The following is a 14,332-nucleotide window of genomic DNA, read 5'->3' on the forward strand; positions in this document are numbered from 1 at the left end:
CATCCCACATACCTCAAGGCCAAAAAAACAAAACGTAAAACAGAAACAGTATTGTAACAAATTCAATAAAAACTTTAAATACGGTCCACATTAAAAAAAAATCTTAAAATATAAACTGAAGAGAAAAAAAAGGTGGAAAGAATAAAAGAAAGAAAAAGAGAACTCCCCCCCACCCCCCGCAAAAAAAAAACAAAACATGCCAGGGGTTTATACGGCTTCCTGCCCACTGTTTCCTTCTAGAATACACGCGTACTTTTGACTTCTTCTATTCAGGCCTCTCCCTCCAGCCTCTCAAGGTGCCTTCCTGTTACTTCTCTGTCCTTGAGCATGTTTACAACATCTCCCAATTTAGTCTCATTTGCAAATTTAATTAACAGGCTATTTACCCCTCTTCCGGATCATTAATGGAGATATTAAATAAAACCGGATCAAACATCAATCCCCAGCAGCAGCCTTCCTCTTCCCCCTGCACGGCCCCTTCCCTCTCCCATTTTCTCACAACTCAGTGACCACTTACTGCCACTCTGACCCTCAGGGTCTTCAAGCCATTTCTCGGTCCTTGTCACAAGTCATAACAAAGATAATCTGAGTGAATTTATCAAAGACCATTTAATGAGACACTGTGTTAAATGTGCCACTCTAATCACTCAGCATTCGCTGCATTTCCTTCACCCAACTCATTTTTCAGTTCTCTCAGCAAATAGTTTCCTGAGGCAAGCATTCAAACAAATTTTAATAAATCCTGGTATGGTATGGTAGAGGTTTATTGGGGGGAAAAAACACCAATTATTTCTTCAAATGTCACTTGCTCCGTAACCACATTTCTGTGTGAAAACGTACAGCTGTACTTTGTAGGCAAAGTTCAGGACACTCGGGCCAGTATGCAAGTCCTGATCATCCCTGATTGAGTCCCCATCTCCACTTGTCTCCGTCATGCTGTGAGCCCCTTTTAAGCCCCCGATCATGGCAATAACCCCTTTCCCCTACAGTAACTAGTATCTAGGGGCTTCCCTGGTGGCTCAGGCAGTAAAGAATCCACCTGCAAGGCAGGAGACAGACTGCATGCAGCACAGGAGGTCCAGGTTCCGTCCCTGGGTCGGGAATATCCCCTGCAGAAGGAAATGGCAAGCCACTCCAGTACTCTCGCCTAGAAAATCCCGTGGACAGAGGAGCCTGGTGGGTTACAGTCCATGGGGTCGCAGGAGTGGGACACAACCGAGCGACTAAACCGCAACCAACCTAGAGTATCTAGTAAATGTTAATAGCTTCACTTTGCCATAAAGAAGAATGAATCGCTCTGGTTCTATTTCATCCCACACTTCTTTTTTTTTTTTTTTCACAATAAATGGAACAAAGCAGTATGGAAATGATAGTTTGTTAATCCATGCCAGTGCCCATAATTTATGGAATTATAGAATTTACAGCTGGAAAGGACTTTAGAAGTCATCTTCACCCGGGGTTCATGGCCATCTTGAAACTGTGTACACTTGTCTGTACTGGTGTCTGAGTCCCCGTTTCTATATTTTCCATCTTCCAGCCTCTGTTGAGCATGTTGGCTGCTGCTTCCAACATAACCCATTACACTGGTAGGTAGAGGGAACTCTTATAATTTTTTTAATTCTCAATTGAAGTTAATCTTTCTGTAACTTTCTCTCATTTGTCCTCTGGTCTCCTGGAACTACTAAAGGGAAAGGGAAAGGGAAGTCGCTCAGTCGTGTCCGACTCTTAGCAACGCCATGGACTGCAGCCTACTAGGCTCCTCCATCCATGGGATTTTCCAGGCAAGAGTACTGGAGTGGGATGCCATTGCTTTCTCCGTAGGGAGCTATCTAATCTCTTTTCCACAGAACACAATTCTTAGGCAACCCGTCTGTCCTCCCAAGAGACCCCTTGCCTGAACACCCCTAGTTCTTGCAATAGGTATTCATGGGATGTGGTTTCCATCACTCCACTAACCCAGACACCCTTCAGTTTTCCAAAATCCTTCTTAATGAGTCAGTCACTGGGAACTCTTAGGTAAGGTGTACTCTAATCTGTAAATGTGTAGTTGATTTTTAAAGCTTTCAAAAAATCAAGCAAGCAATCAGCATGACTTTATACTTCTTAAATGCTTCATATAAACACTTAGGTGTAAAGTATAAGGCAAGACAAGATCTGGGGTGATCTGGGGATATATCAACCTGTACAAGTTTAAGAGAGGGGAAGCAAATTTATTAAATCCTTATTCTTGAAGCTCTCCTTAAGAAGGAAATACGGCTTTAAAGAGTGTGCAGCGACATTTGAAGCAATGGTTTTCCAGTGTGGGGAACACTGCTGACACCTTAGAATAAATCAGGTCAGTGGAATCCAGCTCCACTAGGAGTCATTGTATGCACCTCTGTCATGCACTCATGAGAGACAAGTAATCAATTTCACCTAAAATGTTCTTATGAAGCAATAAAAATTGTTAACTTAATACAATCTCAGCTCTTGAGTGTACCTTTTTACCATTTCGTATGATTTGAAGAGAAGGCCAAATATAACACTCCTGTTTGTAATGAAAGTACGATGGTCATCTTCAGGAAAAGTTCACATGAAGATCGAGCTATGAACTGATCCAGTGGCTTTTTCATGAGACACTTGTTTTTACTTCAGTGACTGGCAGAAAAGCTAGAGTTATTCAGATTTGTGTATTTGGCAGACACTTTCTCAAAAATGAAAAAAGTGAAACTGTCACTTCAAGGAAAACAACTGACAGTATTTCTTGCCGATGATAAAAATTTGAGCTTTCAAGTGAAAATTAGAATTTTGGAAAACTTCTATCCACCACCATGAACTTGACAGCTTTACAATAGTTAAAGACTTTTGTGATGAGATTGCTGGTGATATTAACAAATGCAATTTTTTTGGATATTGTATAATTAAATGTGTCAACATTTGGAAGATCTACATAACTTGGAGAACCAATAATTTCCAAATGACTAATCCTAATAACACAAATTCATGCATGGACACTCAATTCACTTAATATGCATGATGGACCAATTGATCTTAACTGAGCAGATTACAAATATTTGACTGGTATGGTTTCACATTCCATATTGCAGTTGACTTTTAAGAAACTACTCATGTTGAGTGTCATGTCATGTCAAAGAAGAAAATCCATTATTATCTGAAAAGATTATAAAAATACGTCTCCATTTTCTAACTATAAATCTGTGTGAGGCTGAATACTCTTAATTTATCTCAACTTACCTCAGCAAATTGAATGCAGAAGCAGATAATGATAATCCACTTTCATTTAACCAAATACTGAAGAGATTTTCAAAAATATAAAGAAAAAAAGTCACTTTAGTTTTGTCATGGAAAGTATAGTATTTTCATAAAGATATGTTAACATGTAAAAAGGATTATAATTGTTATTTTTAAATACATTAATAAGGGAATTCCCTGGTGGTCCAGTGGTTAGGGTTGAGTGCTTTCAGTGCTGAGGCCTGGGTTCAATTCTTGGTCAGGAACTGTGTTCCCACAAGCCACATGATGTGGCAAAATAAAAAAAAAAAAAATTAATAAATATTTAAAAATTTTCAGTTTTAACTTCGAATATATTAGTATTAATAGATGTAGTCCATGTAAACAAAAACTCACTGGCATCCTAAATAATTTTTTTAAAGTATCAAGGGGTTTTTAGATGAAAAAGTTTAAGTACTGTTGAACAGAAACAAGAGGGAATGATGAATGGCCAGCTGAAGAGGAGAAGGAAGTAAATAAATTGGAAATGATGGGGTCAAAAGTGCAGGTAACAGAGAGGGCCAGAACATGAGGTAAAAGGAAGGATTAGAGTGGTGATTGGCCTGCAAAGAGCGCTTAGGGAGGACAGAAAGAATTTAGAACAAAGTCCAGAAAGAGATCAAAGGATTGAAAAACAGAATCTATGAAGAGGCAGAAGAACTTGTATTAAAGAGCTTCAAAAATGAGAAAATATTAATATAACTGTTAAATTGCTTGTGCCTCTGTGCTAATAGTTGGATGGATTTAAACAGCAGTGTGGGCATCTGAGGCTTAGAGATGAAATACAATTATGTCAGTGAAGTTTATTTTTGGACCACTTAGATATCTATTTAGTGATAATAAAGTTATCATTTATGGGGTATAATCTATGTGCAAGGAAATGTTCTAGGTACTTTATTATTTGATTTCATAACCTTTTTGTGCTGTGTCTTTAATTTTTTCCTTGGAATTTTACTCCAGCTTTATTGAAGTATAATTGACAAGTAAAATTGTTTTACATTTAAAGTGCACAGCATAATAACTTTTTTGTTTGTTTTTTAGCATGATAGTTTTAAAAAAGTTTTTTAACATTATATTTTTACTTATTCATTCATGTAATTTATTATTATTATTAATTTATTTGCTGCACTGGGTCTTAGTAGCAGCATGCAGGATATAGTTTCCCGACCAGGGATAGAACCTGGGACCCCTGCATTGGGAGCATAGAGTCTTAACCTTTGGACCACCAGGCAAGTCCCAACAACATGATAATTTGATATAGGTATACATTGTGAAATGACTACAAGTAAATTAATACCTTTATCACCTCATGTATTTACCTTTTTATTGGTGAGAATATTTAAAATCTCCTCTCAGCAAATTTAAGTATCCAATACAGTATTATTAACTCTACATTAGATTCTCAGAACTTTATTCATCTTATAACTGAAAGTTTGTACCCTTTAATCAACATCTCCCCATTTCCTCCACCTTCTAACTCCTGGAAACCACCGCTTCCCTCTGTTTATATAAGTTTGACTTTTTTTCCCCCCCAAATTTTACATGTAAGTTATACTACACAACATTTGTCTTTCTCTCTCTGGCTTATTTCACTTAGCATAATGCCCTCCAGCTTCATCCATGATGGCAAATGGCAAGAGTTCCTTCTATTCTGTGGTTGAGTAACATTCACATACAAAAATGAATTCGAAGTCTGTGAAAGTCTTAAGTGTAAGACATGAAACCGTAAACCTTAAAATGAATTTACTTTTGCATTAATACTATGACATAAATTTCAACAAGTTTTATCTGAAGTGGCATTTAGTCAAGGATCAGACTTGATCCTAGATTGATGTGGACAATTTTCCTAAGGAAACTTCTCTTTCTTTGGTTTTAAGTATTCTTCCCTACCCTTTAGTGGCATTGTTTTTGAGCCTCATTCAAATGATGCAATCCATGTAAAGCATTAGAGAGAATCTTTTTTGTGTAATATTGTGCTTAGGTACTAAGCTAATGGCCAGCACTTGAACTTGTGTCTGATGATTTGCCCTAAGAGAGTTCTTCTCCAAGCTCTCAGTCCTGCTTTCCTTGACTTGTCTGAAGAAGCCTTAGGGGAGCCTCTCTATCTAAAGGATGTCTTTTCTTGACAGCTTTATAATTCACTTTTTCTGACTGTTACAGATTTGATACTTGGAATTAGGTCCCATCACTTCATGGCAATTAAATGGGAAGTGGAAACAGTGATAGATTTTATTTTGGGGCTCCAAAATCACTGTGGATGGTGACTGCAGCCATGAAATTAAAAGATGCGAGCTCCTTGGAAGGAAAGCCTTGACAAACCGAGACAGTGTATTAAAAAGCAGAGACATCACTTTGCCAACAAAGGTCTGTCTAGTCAAAGCTATGGTTTTTCCAGTAGTCATGTACAGATGTGAGAATTGGACCATAAAGAAGGCTGAGTGCCAAAGAATTGATGCTTTCAAACTGTGGTGCTGGAGAAGACTCTTGAGAGTCCCTTGGACTGCAAGGAGATCCAACCATTCCAACTGATGCTGAAGCTGAAACTCCAATACTTTGGCTACTTGATGCAAAGAGTCGACTCACTGGAAAAGACCCGGATGCTGGGAAAGATTGAGGGCTGGAGGAGAAAGGGGTGACAGAGGATGAGATGGTTGGATGGCATCATCAACACGATGGACATGAGTTTGAGCAAGCTCTAAGAGATAGTGAAGCCTGACATACTGTAGTCCATGGGGTTGCAAAGAGTGAGACATGACTTAATGGTTGAATAACAACAACAACTTCTGTCCCTAAATTAGGGACATATTTCCTTCCTTTTTTTCCTTTCCAGTAAAGCATATGTAAGTTTTATAAATTTTAATATTTTTTCTTTATGGAACATAGATCTATAAAATTCCTGATTTCTTCTTCCCTCTCTGCCCCCACCCTGACCATTTCTTTGGATTTTCCTTTCTTCCATTCTCATCTTGTCCAAGTAGTGTAAGATAAGCTACCTTGGCAGAGAGATTAAATTCCTCTTACTCTCAGCCAAACACTGAGAACAAACCTGTAGCCTGGGTGATCAGTGGTCTAAGGGGCTAGACTGGGTATACCTGGGAGCTCTTAGAGTGTCAAAGCCTCTCAGCAAAAAATGCCCAAACCACTGCCATTTCTTTTCTTTTCCTCCCTTCTTTCCTGCCTTCCTCCTCCCTCCCTTTTCCCTTCTCCCTCCCTTCCTTCCTTCTTTGTTTTATACCATGTATTTAGTATTTCCCAAAGTTTGTCCCTTTTAATTCTTATAATCATCTTATGTATTTCAATTTTTCACCAGAGAAACTAACTCAGAGAGAAGTTAACTAACTCCCGATGTTCAAAAAGAACCAGTGGCAGAACTGAGATTTGAACTTAGAAATATCTGACTCCAAAGCCTGCATTCTCCATTTTTCTCTGTGAATATTTAAAATTTAGAAACAAATCTTGACTTGTGGAATATTTAGGCAAAGCTAGACAAATCCCATGGACGGAGGAGCCTGGTAGGCTGCAGTCCATGGGGTTGCTAAGAGTCGGACACGACTGAGCAACTTCACTTTCACTTTTCACTTTCATGCATTGGAGAGGAAATGGCAACCCAGTGCAGTATTCTTGCCTGGAGAATCCCAGGGACAGAGGAGTCTGGTGGGCTGCCATCTATGGGGTCACACAGTCGGACACAACTGAAGTGACTTAGCAGCAGAAGCAGCAGACAAATTTCAGCTCTGAATTCTTGTGCTATGAATTTGAAATTACATGTAAGAAAATAAGAAAGTGCCCATTTAAAATTATGGATAGAAATATTAAACAGAATCATCCACAAGTTCTTTTCTTACAGTATTTCTGACTGCTTTTAGATGTCCTAGTGAATACCAGAAACATGTCAAGCAGTCATGGATACAGCCCTGGAGGTCTTCCTTCAGTTGACTCACCTTGAAAAGAGGAGGTTGCACCTGAACAACTCAAATTCCTCCTCTGCTTTCAGCCTTCAATAAAATGATACATTTTGGTTTTCCTGGTCCAAGGTATAAACCTAAGTATATCATCTCCTCACCAACAGCTCTACTTAGCTACTCCTATGGACTACAACTGAAATTATGTCCATATGCTTCCATGGAAGAACCAACTTCTTGATTTGTATTTGATGTTAATGAAGATTTTCTAATTCGTTTACTTTAACTGTTATCTTGGATTATAAGCAATAATCAAGCAGAAAATCCTCATTTTCCAAAGCACAAATATGGTAACGAACTGGTACCAAAGTTGACAAAAACAAGTAAAAGAAGAGAGAAAAAAAAAAAAAAAAACCCCACAAAAACAACTCAAAACCCACATACCCAAATCTTCTTTAAGACACACATGGAATCTCTTAAATTACATTTGTATCAAATTAACTTGGGTGGTCTGAGCGTCATCAAGCATGCAGAAAGGGTTCCCATAAAAAAGCTAATTTAAGAAAGTCGTTAGGGCATTGACAATAGAAGCAACCTGTTCCCTTGCTGTCAATGTGTTTTCTTTTAGGGAAACTTGCTCTTTCTTGCCCATGCTGAAAATATCTACAGCTCTCCAAGAGCTTAGCCTTAACATCTTCATGGGTGGCTCCAAATGGCTGCCATTTTTACCATGTGCGGAGTGATAGCTTTTCTTTATGCTTTTTCAAATGGCATAATGACTACAAAACTGTCGGGTAGACTCATGTGTGCATTCAAGTCGAGAAGCACTCAAACCTACCAACTTCTTTTTGCAGTCAAATAGTATATCAGCAATTCAGTTGTTCATTAAAAAGTGAGTAATGTCTAGAGAATTTTGTTTATCGCATTGCTCTCTCCGGTGTCTAAGGGATGGTGTTGAGTTAAGAAGATAATAAACAGTGGAGGTAGATTGTGAATGGGGCTTCTGTTGGAGGGAGGTGAGGGCAGAGGGCAGGGGTGGGTAAGGGTTGCTGGAGGGCATGTTTGTATAGGACAATCGCAATTCAGTGGGGCGGGGTGGGGGGGAGCCCCATGTTTTGCCTCCAGAAAGGCTAATGATGCTGATCTCATCTAGAAGTTACATGAAGGCTTGTTAAAACAAAACAAATCTCACAGAATGTAGTTTGCCTCTTCTCAGGACACACTTCAAAGACCTTGGAAATTGGGTTGGTCTGTACACAAAAGAACAGATGCTTGATTCCATCTAGTCCATTTCTGAATTGTCCATCTGGGTAGAGTGTTGAACTTTGTCCCATTTTATATAGAATGACTAGGTATCAAATACCTACAACGGTAAATATTTAATGGTGAATATTGGGCCAGGTGCTGGAAATCTCATCAACCTGCGTCTCCAGAGTGTTGATTATGACCGTGTTGTACTGCAAAAATCTAAAACAAGGAAAGGGAAAGCCATCCTGACTCATTGGCTGCTCTCAGAACGACAGTTCATGGGGACCTTGTTTCTCTGCAGTTCTCCACCAGGAAAATCCTGTTCAGGTGGGGACTAGCTCTTCACGTGCTCTGTCTCACTTAGGGTAGGTGCATCATAGTTATTTGGGGGCACTATTTAATATGTGAACCCTGCCCCACCTCTGACTCTGCGTGCTGGGACAAGGCCTGGGGATCTGCATACGTGGTAAGTGGTCCTCATGGCTGCAACAGGTGCTTCATGGCCACAGGGGGAAACTGAGAGAATTTAAAAACAAGTTCCCAAAGCTTGATGAGCTCACGGGTACCTTCCATTCCTCTTCCTGGGGGCATCCTGTATAGCACACAAAATAGTTACGTTGTGGGTCCAGGAACTGAATTCTCTTCTTTGTTTTGCCTCATGCACTTAACCCTTCCAGACTCAAGTGTTTTCATGTGCAAAGTGGGAAAATAGTACCCCATTTGCTTATTTCAACGCAGTGTTATGACAGCACCCTGAGAGCTCTAAGGCGCTGCACAAACATAAGGCATTAGCATTCATTGTTGTTTTTCCTGCTTATCACAAGTACTGTCAGCTTCACAGATGCACTGTTAATAGCCCGCTTTCAAATCGTGTTGACATTTTAGGTGATTCTTAATGGACTTGGGTGTATTTTATTTGGCGGTTCTGCACTGCTGTGTCTGGCTGGCTCTGGAAGTAGCAAGATGAGGGAAGACAAGACCCGAGGGAGAGTAACTGGAAGCCGCTGAATTCAGTGAGGAATTCAGGGAACAGTTCTATTAGGAGTCAAGGCCAAGGTCAGGAGTCAAGGCAGAGTTGGAGTCAATTTTATGAGGTACATAGATCAGAGCCTTGTCAACAGATCTAGAACTGGGGTTTGAGAGTTTGAAGGAAGGAGTGAAACTCTAAGTTTCTGGGAGGCTGGGCCTTCTTATACTCACCCTCTGGTTCCAGCCTGTGATGGGCTGTGCCAGCCTCCAGGGAGAGAGTGGGCCAGGCAAAGGAAAGAAAGGTGATTTCTGGCGGTGTGTCTGTTTGTAAAGGGACTGCTTTTCCCTCTTTCACGTAAATTTAGCCTGTTTGGAAGGAAATCACTAACAGGCTGATTATAGAAATGCCTTTTGATTGTTTCTAAAATACGACAAATCAGGCTAAAGGAATGTATAAGTAGTGATGATCAAGAGATTATCAGAGGATAAGGATGATCAAACTTGAAGGGACTATGAACTTCTAAAATGCTGTAGGATATTTGAAAAGAGTTTGTTCTTAAGTATTTTAAAATTTCCCTATATTTTTATACATGAAGAGAAAAGGTTGATATTAGCAGGAATTACTAAGGGAAATTTCAGGACAGTCTTCCTCCAATTTTTGGGAAATTCAGAAATAGGTGAATTACTATTGCTCCTTGAAAAAGCCTCTGTTCTGGAATAGCAACAGTTAGATTTAAGGCAGGGGCAGAGGGGAGGCTGTAAAACATCAGAGTTTTTGTGGTCAAGAGGATATGTTATAAATAAACTATTTTATAATATTGTATATCTTCCTTAAAGAAGCAGAAAACCAACCTGATGTTGGATTCTTGCATGCCACGTGCTTGACTAATGACAGATGTTTCCATCCCTTTAAAAGGCTCCAAAGAAGACATCAGTTCAGTTCAGTTCAGTCACTCAGTTGTGTCCGACTCTTTGCGACCCCATGAATCGCATCACACCAGGCCTCCCTGTCCATCACCAACTCCCGGAATTCACTCAAACTCATGTCCATCAAGTCGGTGATGCCATCCAGCCATCTCATCCTCTGTCGTCCCCTTCTCCTCCTGCCCCCAATCCCTCCCAGCATCTGGGTCTTTTCCAGTGAGTCAACTCTTCGCATGAGATGGCCAAAGTACTGGAGTTTCAGCTTTAGCATCAGTCCTTCCAAAGAACACGCAGGACTGATCTCCTTTAGAATGGACTGGTTGGATCTCCTTGCAGTCCAAGGGACTCTCAAGAGTCTTATCCAACACCACAGTTCAAAAGCATCAATTCTTTGGTGTTCAGCTTTCTTCACAGTCCAACTCTCACATCCATACATCACCTCTGGAAAAACCATAGAACATTACTCAGCCATAAAAAAGAATGAAATAATGCCATTTATAACAACATGGATGGACCTGGAGATTGGAGACCTGGACCTGGAGATCATACTGAGTGAAGTAAGTCCCACAGAGAAAGACAAATATTGTATATTAATATGTTGCTTATATATGGAATGTAAAAAAAATGGTACAAATGAACTTATTTATAAAATGGAAATAGAGTTACAGATGTAGAAAACAAACTTATGGCTACTGGTCAGAAGGAGTGGGAAGGATAAATTGGGAGACTGGGATTGACATATACACATGACTACATAAAATAGATGGGGCTTCCCTGGTAGCTCAGACAGTAAAGAAACTGCCTGCATTGCAGGAGACCCAGGTTCAATCCCTGGGTCAGGAAGATCCCGTGGAGGAGAAATGGCAACCCATTCCAATATTCTTGCCTGAAGAAGTCCATGGACAGAGGAGGCTGGTGGCTCCAGGCCATGGGATCCCAAAGAGTCGTACACACCTGAGTGACTGACACACACACATAAAGTAGGTAAATAATAAGGACCTACTGTGTAGCACAGGGAACTCTACTCAATACCCTGTAATGACCTATGGGAAAACAATCTAAAAAAGGGTGAATATGTGCATACGCATAACCGATTCACTTTCTGTGCACCTGAGACTAACACAGCATTGTAAACAGCCGGACTCCAATAAACGTTTTTTTAAGAAGTCCCAACTGGAGTTATCAATGCCGTGGAGAAAAGGTTTCCAGAGGGGACTTCACCTGAGGTAGTACTGCACAGGCTTTCAATCTGGTCTGAAAGGTCAAATGGTAAAGAACAGGAGAGAAGCCTGCCAGCCAGGCAGTCTGGACCCAATGTCCCTGCATTCAAGGAGAGAATAAAGCCGAATGTTCAATGCTGTATGGGCAAATGGCCATAGAAATGGAGGACAACCGAGTAGCTCCTGAAGCTCCACCTTTCTGCTCCTTACTGGGGGTTGTTTGCTGTGCCAACAAGGGAGGTGCTTGGGGACACTTTGACCACCACTAATGTCCAAGTCACTGCATATGTATTGAATAATTATATAATTGAAGTAGAAACAATGCTACTCCTTCCAGACAAGCCCCATAGACATCTCTTTCTGTAGGGTTTACACCTGGAAGACCCCCACTCCACAGGCACTGGGAGTCTCTGACTTTGTTTTTCAGTCACTAAGTCATGTCCGACTCTTTGCCACCCCAGGGACTGCAGCACACCAGGCTTCCCTGTCCTTCACTATCTCCTGACATGCTCAAACTCATGTCCATTGAGTTGGTGATGCCATCCAACCATCTCATCCTCTGTGACCCCCTTCTTCTCCTGCCTTCAATCTTTCCCAGCATCAGGGTCTTTTCCAAAGAGTCGGCTCTTCACATCAGGTGGCCAGATGTTGGAGCTTCAGCTTGAGCATCAGTCCTTCCAATGAATATTCAGGGTTGATTTCCCTTAGGTTGGATCTCCTTGCTGTCCAAGGGACTGTCAAGAGTCTTCTTCAGCACCACAGTTCAAAAGCATCAATTCTTCAGCTGGTTCCCCACAAAACAGCAGGAAGAACAGGAGGCGAAACTGAGGAAGAAGTGCAGGTCATTCCTGCTGCCTCTTCTGCCCATTCTGTTGCAGTCACCCTCTCTCACCCACAAACACAATGTTTCCTTCAAGGGAGTCCCCTTTCCTTCCCTTCTCCCAAACCATCATTTTTCTGCCTTCAGATCAGAGCAATCTCCAGGGTCAAGGCCATAAAGAATTCACAGAAAAGCACCAGTGACAATGAGCAGGTGAATCTGGCCTTCCTCCCAAACTTGCTGTTAGAAACCAGATACTTGGGCAAATGCAAATCCAGAGGCAGTATTTCAGCCATGGCAGTGTGTGTGTGTGTGTGTATGTGTGTGTGTGTTTATGTTGGAGGAGAGGGTTGGGGTGGGCAGAAGAAGAGTTAATAGTTGCAGGAGAGTTCTCATGCTGTTGTGTAAGGCTTGCATTTTGTTATTGCTGTAACTCCGCATTACTTACCTAAGTATTTAATTCATTTTTGTGTGTTGTGTGTGTTCATTCCATGGTGCCTCCTAGATATAGATCACTTTTGCCTCCTCTTGATGTGACTGAAGCAGGGGCTGTAGGATGCTGCTGGATTGTTGGTTTTGCATGGAAGTCTCTGCCATTTCGGTCATGTAAGTCGGTCATTCGTTTGCGATTCCTTTGTGGTGTGAACTAAGGACGCAGAGCCCAAGAAAGCAGTGGTTCTCTCTACAAACTGCTGAGTCCCTAGCATAACCTTATGTATAAAGAAGAGCTCAGCTGGCTAAATATGTGTCTTTTTTGAGGATGAACATGGTTTTTGAAGTAACCATGTAAAATATTTCAGGTGAAAGGGATTAGTATTTTTTTTTTTTTTTTTGAATGTTTGTATGACCTAACTTGTTTGTAAGAGAAATAGCTCAGAGTTCCTTATCTGTTGGGAAGTCAATCTGTTATGGTACTCAAAACATATGTTTCTATTTATTTCATTACATTTGCTTACTTGGAACACTGAGTGAAATCTGTAGGATTTAGAAGTGATTATAGAGCTGTATGGTAACAAACTTTATGATTTTAGCTTTTTTTTTTTTTCCCTCTCATGTAAAGAAAGCAAGTTTTTCAAAGTATCAGAGGGTTCCTAAATAAAGTTTATCCTTTGCTCACGCATTCATTCTTTGGTGAAGAGAATTTGAGTCCATGGAATTTCTTGTGTTAGAGTCTTCCATGGGAGAGGGGAAGACTGATAAATCCCAGTTTATCCCACCCAAGTGTGAGTATTTAATATAGTGGTGTTCGAGTTCAGAATTCAAACAAACAAAAAAGAATGCGGCAACAAAAATGTGTGCAAAATGTTAGTAATTTTTTGTCTACAATTTAAAGGGGAGGAATATTTTATGTATTAAGTATTAATAGTTTATTTCAGTTTTTATGTCACTACTCTTTCATTATTTTTTATGATTTTCTGAGACTTGCGACGTTCTAAGGGACAGAAAATATCTTTACGTGTTGAAATGTTTTGGTTAATTCTCTTCTTTTGAACACTTTCATTTAGGTAAATATTCAAATGTTAAATAAAGAAGGGGATAGAGAAGTTATAGACCAGAGAATTAAAGGGCTAGGGAAACAGAGAAAGATGCCATTCCAGAATTCAATAGTCTAAACTCCAGCCAAATAAATTAATATTAAAGTGGAATGAAGTGAAAACTAGATTGCTTACACTACACTCATCTGGTCAAATTCCTCCCGGAATTCCTGTTCCCATGAATATTTAGCTTTTTTATTGAACCCAGGAAGCAATCTGATTTTTACCTTGAGGAAACATACCATATATGTCCTGAAAAACACAAATGCAAATTCAATGATCCCCCTACCCCCCGCCAATAATGAACCCACCTATATTGAATCTCTCTGTGTAGCAATCAAATTGGAAATCCAGGTCTATTACATGCACATGTAATATTTCTGGAGTATATCAAATTCCATCCTATATCAAATTTTTTCCTTGGGTTCCTAGAAATTTAATATA

The 14,332-nt window shown here is 40.1% G+C and overlaps 1 long non-coding RNA gene across 1 annotated transcript; it reads left to right on the forward strand.

The window, feature by feature from the left end:
• The first annotated feature begins 7,105 nt into the window (after positions 1–7,105).
• LOC123331181 lies at positions 7,106–10,363 on the forward strand. Its single transcript, XR_006547699.2, has 3 exons — positions 7,106–8,064; positions 8,574–8,747; positions 10,306–10,363. It is a non-coding gene; the product is annotated as an uncharacterized LOC123331181 (long non-coding RNA).
• Positions 10,364–14,332: the final 3,969 nt, after the last annotated feature.

Source organism: Bubalus bubalis, chromosome 22 (genome assembly GCF_019923935.1).
Source record: "Bubalus bubalis isolate 160015118507 breed Murrah chromosome 22, NDDB_SH_1, whole genome shotgun sequence".
NCBI classification, from domain to species: Eukaryota; Metazoa; Chordata; class Mammalia; order Artiodactyla; family Bovidae; genus Bubalus; species Bubalus bubalis.